The sequence below is a fragment of the Salvelinus fontinalis genome, chromosome 34 (genome assembly GCF_029448725.1).
Source record: "Salvelinus fontinalis isolate EN_2023a chromosome 34, ASM2944872v1, whole genome shotgun sequence".
NCBI classification, from domain to species: Eukaryota; Metazoa; Chordata; class Actinopteri; order Salmoniformes; family Salmonidae; genus Salvelinus; species Salvelinus fontinalis.
This window is the reverse complement of record NC_074698.1, coordinates 5,287,113-5,297,756: the sequence shown is the minus strand read 5'-3', so window position 1 is coordinate 5,297,756 and position 10,644 is coordinate 5,287,113.

Below are 10,644 nucleotides of genomic sequence, written 5' to 3'. Positions count from 1 at the left end.
CGAACCCCCACTACGGGGACAGACTGCGACACCCCCTCCACCCTAGATGAATAAGAAACAGCTGGGAGAAGACTGTCCAGCAACTAAGGTCTGGGGGGTTTGAGGGGGGCTATGGGGTTGCACCCCCCGAATGAAATCGGTTTATTTCCTGGTGCTGACAAGGGTGTCAGTGTTCATTAAAGACAACGGGAGAGAAGCGAAAGATTTTCCCCAGCTACTAAAGAAAGGGGATTGGATAAAGTCTCACCCGACAAAGGGGTTTTCAGATGAACATTTCACAACACCCATTTCAGTCGTTTTGCCCGACATTTCAACAAACTGAATCCCATTTTAAGCATTTAAGATATTCATCTTGTTTTAAGCTATTTTTGTATATTCATCAGCAGTTGTTGTCCCAGTTCCATTTTTAGTTCATTGATGTTCCCTCCACAGAGGAAAGCAGTCTGCACAGATAGTTAGGCCACAATGATATACAGGCAGACGTGCTGCCATGACGATGGCTCTGTTGACGCTGACGACAATTATCCCTGCCCCTGAGAGACGGCGCACCGGATCAGAACCTCTTCGCTGTGCCGCAGGAGACCCGATGCGTTCTGACAGAGCTGTCAGAGGCCAGGTGGCGTGTTTGGGCTTTTTTCTCCTTCGCCAGCCCCGACCGTCACAGTCACCACCTCTATACCTCTCCTCTCCACAGCCGGTAATTTCGGCAGCCGACGTTGAAGCAGGGTGCCACCACCGTCGCACGTCGCGCATGTCTTAATTTCCCTCCGCAAGGCCCCGTTGTTCTGGCTGACAGTGAAAAATGGTTAGTCGGCTTGCATCTCTTTGCCGGAGCGCGCAAGGCCAAATGGCGCAACATCTGGCGGAGGTTCATTGTCTCGGAGTTTACTGGCACGAGTTCCTGGCTAGCGCTTCTGGTTGCTTTTCCTTTTTTCCCCTCTTTCCCACAACCCCTCCCTCTTCTCCCAGCGTCTTCCTTTCCTCCTCTTCTCCTCCCTGTGTCTTCCTTTCCTCCTCGTCTCTTTTAACTGCGCGAAGAAGAGAGGGAGATGACTGATGCTTTCGCTAACGAGGTAGCATCGAAACTACGTTGAGGCTAGGTGATGTTGAGGCTAAAATTCCACAGAGAACATCAGGGGGGGGAGGGATCATTCTCCATTTTGTACTCCCTCACATACCAGCATGTTTCTGCTCTTGTTAAGTATGAATAATACAACCCATCACCACTTAGAGAAGAGCACCTTTTTAACACAAGCCCCATTGCGCGATCTTATCAAAAGCCTATTTTTCCAGTGATGAAGACGTCTAAGCAAACCCTGGGTGTCTTCAGTGATTCTTCACACGAGTAACATGATTGGGCCATATCCCTGTTTTATGGGAATGGCCTTGGGTCTGAATAAAGACTCCCATAATTCATTGGTTATCTCGTCAGGGAAAGTTACTATGACGATATACGGCCACAAGACTCTTTTCCTCTCCGGCTGTGTTCTTTATTCCGGTGCCTCAATCGGTTGCAGAGGGTTCAGAAGCAATGCATCAGTATACTGCACGATTGTGAATCACACAGCACATTTGGGGAAACAGCTATGCTATAAAAGGGATTAGCAAGAAGCTAAAGACCATCAGCTTGGACGGCTACTGTTGGTGGCTGCATTACTAGGTGGATACACATTGATCATGACTTTGGTCATGCAAACATCAAATTGGAAGCCATTTTCAAGTGGCACACTCAAAATATTACTCCACAAGTCTAAGGGCCAACGTGCTCAAGTGTCTGTCGTCAGACAAAGTGGAGAACCGTGCCGTGACACTTACTGTCCTACTGACCCACTGATCCAGCCTTATACAGCACTTATGACAAACCATAAGTGCACTTATGACAAACACTTATGACAAATCAATTAGCTTTCAAGAACTTATGCGCTTTGAAGGACTTACTCAGGTTTATTTATTTAGATGCCAGAGTTATGTTACAAGGTGTATTTAACTGTGTGTGTACTACTGTGCATGTGCGGATGTCTCCTGTCACTGCTGATGATCCATCCCCTGATCCGAGAGAAGCTTTCGGTTCCTGCAATTAATCTCCCATGCGGATAATTCATTACCGTTTTGAAATGAAATGGTGTAGGCCTGTGAACAGATGTGTGCCTGTGATTTAAAGCTAGTGGAAAGGAGGGTGCAAGGAGAGCTTCTCCATGAGTCCACGCAGCCAGGCAGGTCGTAATTGTTTAATATTTACGACCCCGGTGCAAGGTTGTGTAATCTACTGTTTTTTTGAAGGTGGAAATTCCTCCTGAGGCCGGTTATTAAAAACAGATTTATTCAAAGCATTGAAATATGCAGCTCCCTCTCCTCTCTCTATCTGCCTCCTCCTCAGCCGTTAACTCTCCATGGGAAATGTTTCTCTTTTGCCGGCAGGAAATATACTCTCTCTCTCTTCTGGCGAATCATTCAGCCAGAACGCTACTGTAACTGAGCCGAGACAATGAGGCCATTTTAGTCCAAACCGCCGGGCTGATGCAGATGGGAGAGAGATTATAGCAGACTTGATTTCAGACCCCCCCCTCACAAATCTACTTTACGATACCCTCCGGATCGAGCTGGGGATTCTCTTTTGGCCTTTCTGTGCTCCGCCGCGTTTATTCCGTCTGTCTTCATTTTCATTCTCTCTTGCGGTGTATAAAAGAGGACAAATAAAGAGGAATAAATCAGACTTTTACTGTACTGTTGCTGCTCCTCCGTAAACTGTGGGAAGGAAGACAGCTTTATAAGAGCGCGGTTGCAGGAGGCTTGGAGCGAAACGCTGTAGCAACGGGGATTTTACGTCGTCGGGTTTGGTTTGACGCTTTGTTCCTCTGGGTCAGTTGGTTTCCACTGTGGAGACGGCACATCCAGCTGGAGAGGAATTGGGATTGGAGCTGGAATTCTTTCGCTTTCGCTAATTAGCTCAACCCGTATCTCTCTCCATCCGGCCGCTCGGCGGCAACTCGTTAAAAGACAACGGGACACCAGACTGTCCAACCGATATATTTATAGGAGTCAAGTTCTCACAAGTTCTCAGTAGTCTATCACACAACCACAAAAGGTTTTAAGCAGCTCCAAACTGTATCAGACCACAAAGATGACCTATACTGCACTCGTTTCCCAAGGCAGTCTAGTGAATTCACCACAACTGCTATGTTATCTCATCAAGTTAGTCTCTCTCTCTCCCTCTCCCCCTTCCTCCGACGGCTTTATTGGCATGGGAAACATATGTTAATTGTTAAAGTACATAAGGGAAAATAAATAAACATGAATATGGGTTGTATTTACAATGGTGTTTGGTCTTCACTGTTTGCCCTTTTCTTGTGGCAACAGGTCACAAATCTTGCTGCTGTGATGGCACACTGTGCCATTCCACCCAGTAGATATGGGAGTTTATCCAAATTGGATTTGTTTTCGAATTCTTGGTGGATTTGTGAAATCTGAGGGAAATATGTGTCTCTAATATATTTGGCAGGAGGTTAGGAAGTGCAGCTCAGTTTCCACCTCATTTTGTGGGCAGTGTGCAGTCTTCTCTTGAGAGCCGGGTCTGCCTACGGCGTCCTTTCTCAATAGCAAGGCTATGCTCACTGAGTCTGTACATAGTCAAAGCTTTACTTAAGTTTGGGTCAGTCACAGTGGTCAGGTATTCATTCTTTCCAGGGCCCAGGTTGGGCAGAATCTGTGCAGAATACATAGGTGCTGCTGTAGGCCCTTTATGGTTGGTGACAGAAGGACCAGAAACAGTAGACATTTGACTTCAGATTCTATTAGGGTCAGGCCGGGGGCTGCAGACTGTTTTAGTTCCCTCGCCAATTCGTTGATATATATGTTGAAGAGGGTGGGGTTTAAGCTGCATCCCTGTCTCACCCCACGGCCCTGTGGAAAGAAATGTGTTTTTTGCCAATTTTAACCGCACACTTGTTGTTTGTGTACATGGATTTATATTGTCGTATGTTTTTCCCCCAACACCATTTTCCATCAATTTGTATAGCAGACCCTCATGCCAAATGAAGTCAAAGGCTTTTTTGAAATCAACAAAGCATGAGAAGGCTTTGCCTTTGTTTTGGTTTGTTTGTCAATTAGTGTGTGCAGGGTGAATATGTGGTTTGTCGTATGGTAATTTGGTAAAAAGCCAATTTTACATTTGCTCAGTACATTGTTTTCATTGAGGAAATGTACGAGTCTGCTGTTAGTGACAGTGCAGAGGATTTTCAAGGTTGCTGTTCACGCATATCCCACGGTAGTTATTGTGGTCAAATTTATCTCCACTTTTGTGTATTGGGGTGATCAGTCCTTGGTTCCAAATATTGGGGAATATGCCAGGGCTGAGGATGATGTTAAAGAGTTTAAGTATAGCCAATTGGAATTTGTTGTCTGTATATTTTATTTCATTGAGGATACCATCATCACCACAGGCCTTTTTGGGTTGGAGGGATTGTATTTCGTCCTGTAGTTCTGGTAGTCTTTAATAGCTGATTCTAAGATTTGCATTTGATCATGTATATGTTTTTGCAGTTTGTTCTTTGTTATAGGGCCAAAAAGATTGGAGAAGTGGTATACCCATACATCTCCATTTTGGATAGATAACAAACAACACGAAGAGTTAAGTGTTTTCCAATTTCCCCAGAAGTGGTTAGAGTCCATGGATTCTTCATTTACATTGCAGAGCATCCAGGCAGATAGACAGGACAGGAGGAAAACTTGCCAGGTGGCAAGGATCACAATGCGGCCCCCATGCTGAGGGCAGTTGTCACCGGGCTCTTTTACACATCAAGTCCCAGGCCTTGTCACTTCCTGGACTTGTGCTAGCCCCACTGTAGCGCTCTGTCACTCCATAGGGGAAACGCTTTCAAAAGAACTCGATGAAAGCTAAGCAGGGAGGGGGGCCTGGGGGACGTTTATCTTTGTGGTGTGTACCAAGGCCTCTTTCATGTCAAACAAACCCTCTCTAGCATTCCCCAACGTACTGCAGGCTCCAAACTCAAAGACAAAAGGTGGTTGAAAACGAAAGTGATCGAGGGGGAGGATAGTTGAAGGTGCGTGCAATGCGATCAAGGTGAATGCTAGCAATGTCACGAGCTAACTACACAAGCTACAACTGCATCTCCAAAAGCTAGGTACAGTAGCCACTGTCTCATATAGAGTGCTAGTATTCCAATGATACACTGTTAGGTTACCGGTAACATCACACTGCTATAAACACAAAATCAACTCAAATTAAATGTTATTTTTTTCGCATGCTTTGTAAACAACAGGTGTAGACCAACAGTGAAATGCTCACTTACAGGCCCTTCCCAACAATACAGAGAGAAAAATATAGAAAACAAATAACACGAGGAATAAATACATAATGCGTAACAATATCTTGGCTATATATATACACAGGGTACTAGTACATGAGTTGATGTGCTGGGTTACGAGGTAATCGACGTGGATATGTACATATACAGTGCCTCGACATGATTTTTGAATGACTAATCCTTCCTCTGTCCCCTATACATAAAACATATGTATGGTCCCTCAATCAAGTATTGAATTTCAAGCACAGATTCAACTACAATGACGAGGGAACTTTTCGAAAGCCTCAAAGAAGGGCAGTGATTGGTAGATGGGTAACGATAACCAATCAGGTATGCAATATATATTTATATACACCATTAAGGGTGCAATTCAGAGAGTGAATGGGCAAGACAAAATGTTTAAGCGCCTTTGAACGAGGTATGGTAGTAGGTGCCAGGCGCACCGGTTTGAGAGTGTCAAGAACTGCAACGCTGCTGTGTTTTTCACACTCAACAGTTTCCCGTGTGTATCAAGAATGGTCCACCACCCAAAGGACATCCAGCCAACTTGACACAACTGTGGGAAGCATTGGAGTCAACATGGGCCAGCAATCCCTGTAGAACTCCTTCGAAACCTTGTAGAGTCCATGCTCGACACATTGAGGCTGTTCTGAGGGCAGAAGGGAGTGCAACTCTATATTAGGAAGTTGTCCCTAATGTGTTGTACACTCAGTGTATTAAACCACCCAGACACATCAAAGATAGTCATCATTCTGAGCTGAGCTGCAGTACAGGAATGAAACTGCTCAGTGATGTTACCAACGAGTCCATTGACGATATTAAAACAGCTACAGAGTCCAATGTCTCACTACAACATTGTAGTGACTCCACAATAATGACCAAAATGACAGTGAAAAGAAAAATATATATACACACACACACACACACACACACACACACACACACACACACACACACACACACACACACACACACACACACACACACACACACACATACACACACACACACACACTGCCTTGCAAAAGTATTCATCCCCCTGCCGTCTTTCCTATTTTGTTGCATTACAACCTGTAATTTAAATAGATTTTTATTTGGATTTCATGTAACGGACATGTACAAAATAGTCCAAATTGGTGAAGTGAAATGAAAAAAATTACTTGTTTAAATTATAAAAAATTTAAAACGGAAAAGTCGTGAGTGCATATGTACAGTTGAAAGTCGGAAGTTTATATACACTTAGGTTGGAGTCATTAAAACTCGTTTTTCAACCACTCCACAAATTTCTTGTGAACAAACTATAGGTTTGGCAAGTCGGTTAGGACATCTACTTTGTGCATGACAAGTCATTTTTCAAACAATTGTTTACAGACAGACATTTCAGTTTTTTTGTCTTATTTCTTGTTTGTTTTACAATTTTTTTTATTTTGCCTCTTCCAAGTGGTAGGCATGTTGTGTGAATCAAATGACACAAAACTCCCCAAAAATCCATTTTAATTACAGGTTGTAATGCAACAAAATAGGAAAAATACCAAAGGGAGTGAATACTTTCGCAAGCCACTGTATGTGTGTGTGTATGCATATATACATATATACATACATGCATACATACACACATACACATATACATAAAATATTCCATTTTGTATGCAACAAAGCCCTGAAGTAATACTGCAAAAAAACTGCAAAAAAAGGTTTTGGGGCCTAAATGCAAAGCCTTATGCTTGGATCAAATACAACACAACACATCACTGAGTAACTGCTTTAATATTTTCAAGTGGCTGCATCAAGGTATGAGTTTTTCAGCATAAATAGAAATGGGATGGAGTTAGCGCAGGGAAAATCGGGTTCAGTCTGCTTTACCCAAGAGACTTGGGATAGGAATTCCCCTTTCAGCAGGAAAATAACATACAACACAAGGCCAAATATACACTTTAGTTTCTTACCAAGAAGACAGGGAATGTTCCTGACTGGCCAAGTTATAGTTTTGACTTAAATCTGCTTGAAAATCTATGGAAAGACTTGAAAATGCTGTCTAGCCATGATCTCGACAGAGATTCAAGAATTCTAAAAAGAATAATGGGAAAATATTGCACAATCCAGGTGTGCAAAGCTCTTAGAGACTTACCCAAGAAGACTCACAGCTTTAAATGATGCCAAAGGTGTTTCTAACATCTATTGACTCAGGGAGGTGAATACTTATGCAACAACTATATTCTAGTTAATTTCTATCAATCTTTAAAAAAAATATATACAGTACAGTACCAGTCAAAAGTTTGGGCATTCCAGGGTTGTTCTTTATTTTTACTATTTTCTACATTGTAGAATAATAGTAAAGACGTCAAAACTATGAAATAACACATAAGGAATCATGCAGTAACAAAAAGTGTTAAATCAAAATATATTTTATATTTGAGATTCTTCAAAGTAGCCACCTTTTGCCTTAATGACAACGATGCACACTCTTGGCATTCTCTCAACCAGCTTCACCTGGAATGCTTTCCTAACAGTCTAGAAGGTGTTCCCACATATGCTGATTTCTTCCACTTTGACATTTGATTTTTTTGTCTAGATTGTTGACAAAAAATTTAAATGTAACAAATGTCAATCCCACTGTGTAACATAATAAAATGTAAACAAATCCAAGGGGTCTGGATGGTTTTGCAAGGCTCTGTAGATAGAGGTAAAGTGACGGGATAGACGGGATAGATAATAGACAGTAGCGGGATAGTCAACGGGATAGATAATAGACAGTAGCAGCAGTGTATGTGATGAGTCTAAAGAGTTAGTGCAAAAAGGACCATGTGCAGACAGTCTTGGTAGCTAACTTTTTAATAGTCTTATGGCTTGCTGTTCAGGGTCCTGTTGGTTCCAGACTTGATGCATCATTACCACTTGCCGTGCGTTAGCAGAGAGAACAGTCTATGACTTGGGAGGCTGGAGACTTGAGATTTTTGGGGCCTTCCTCTGACACCGCCTGATATAGAGGTCCTGGATGGCAGGGTGCTCAGCCCCGGTGATGTACTGGGCCGTACTACCCTATGTAGCGCCTTGCAGTCGGATGCCAACCAGTTGCCACCAACCCAGTCAAGAAGCTCTCAATGGTTCAGCTACAGAACTTTTGGAGGATCTGAGGGCCCGTTCCAAATATCTTTTGCCTCCTGAGGGGGAAGAGGAGTTGTCATGCCTTCTTCATGACTGTGTTGGTGTGTGTGGACCATTTCAATTCCTTAGTGATGTGGACACCAAGGAACTTGAAGCTCTCGACCCGTTCCACTACAACCCCGCGATGTGGGTGGGGGCAAACTCGCCCCTCCTTTACCTGTAGTCGACGAGGGAGAGGTTGTCTCATTGTCGTCGGTGATCAGGCCTACCACCGTCGTGTCGTCAGCAAACTTAATGATGGCTTTGCAGTCGTGCGCGGCCAGGCAGTCGTGGTGAACTGGAAGTACAGAAGGGGACTAAGCACACACCCCACATGGCTATAAGAGCATGTTATACATGGCCACTGTATAACATGCTCTGATTTACAACTTGATATCTGTGACGTGTAACTAGAAACACCATTTTAAATCTCCCTTTACTGTATGTTAAAGTGTAAGTTACGACCACAGGTCGTTAGAATGTGGCCCACACTGGAGACTTTAAACGATGCCTGGGCTGATACTTTGGAGGCCATGCTGTTCTACTAAAGCTATATGTCACAATTGTTGAAATGAGTGGACCAAGGCGCAGCGTGCGTAGAGTTCCACATTATATTTAATAATGAAACTTACAACCAAAACAACAAAGAAAATAACAAACGTGCAGTAATTTAGTGCTCAAGGCAACTAAACACAAAACAAGATCCCACAAACAACAGGTGGGAAAAGGCTGCCTAAATATGATCCCCAATGAGAGACAACGATAGACAGCTGCCTCTGATTGGGAACCATACCAGGCCAACATAGAAAACGAAAAACTAGAATGCCCACCCTAATCACACCCTGACCTAACCAAATAGAGAAATAAAAAGGCTCTCTAAGGTCAGGGCGTGACACTATATGAGTTATATCTACTGTCCCGACGCTACTACACAAGCAAACTTCTAAACGCGTCGCTAAACTCACTAACCTACAGTATACGGAAGTCACGGCACTGAAATGTCAAATGAACGCAACATTTTAGAGACATCGTTTGCAGTGCAAAAGGCCACACTGTCGAGTTGACATTAACTGTGTGCTAGGGAGTGCTCAACGGGAAGGGACTTGTTTTTCACAGCCTGGAGGTCCAATCACCTAAAAGTCTCTATTCCATTTGTGCGTGTGTGCGTGAGCAAGAGATATCCAATGTATATGAATGTCTTTGATGGGCATGATGTCTAGGAATCTGAATAGTAGAGGCCAAGATTAATATTTGTAACATGCATCTTTAGGTCAGTTTACATGCATATATTCAGGTGAATGTGAGTGCGTGTGTGGTTGTGAGTCAATTGTGCATATTCGGTCTGTGTGTGTGACTTAATTTGCATTGTGAGACGTTTCCAATTTGACAGTACAGTAGTATGCACGGGTAAGTATGTGCACGCGCGCACACACACACACACACACACACACACACACACACACACACACACACACACACACACACACACACACACACACACACACACACACACACACACACACACACACACACACACACACACACACACACACACACACACACACACACACACACACACACACAGCTGAATTGATGAGCAGCGGTACATCAGCTTGAGATGAACTGGCTCAGAGGCGTCGGGCGGAAAGGATAAACGGGGGAGGAAGGAGGAGGGGAGGAGGAAAGGAATGGGTTAGATGTGCAGTGTGGGGGGGTGGGGGGGAGGGAGGAAAGGGGAGGACGGCGGAACTCAATCAGGGCTGGGTCACATGGGTTCAGAGCGGCAATCCAGCGCTGCTGCCACGCTGAAAAATGGGAGGTGACAGTTCATTTTCGCCGGTGAAGGTTTTTGTCGGTCTCACTCGTCGGCTCCCTGGTGGACTGTGTGCTGGTGGCGGCCACGGCAGAAGAGGAGGGACGGGGGAACAGGGGGGAGTGAGGGAGGAGGGGGGCGTGAGCCGACCCAGCAGCATGTCAGGCAGGAACAGGCATACAGGAGGAGCAGCAGTGGCAGAGCAGTGACTAGTGACAGTGAAAAGACAAGGGGATCAGCCAACGGGAATAGCTATAGAGAATGGCCAAGGAGGAACAGTATTAGGGAACAGTGACGGAGAACAGGAGTACGGATCGATCAAGATTCAGCAGTCAAGGCGTATGTTATGTCAGTCTTATGACA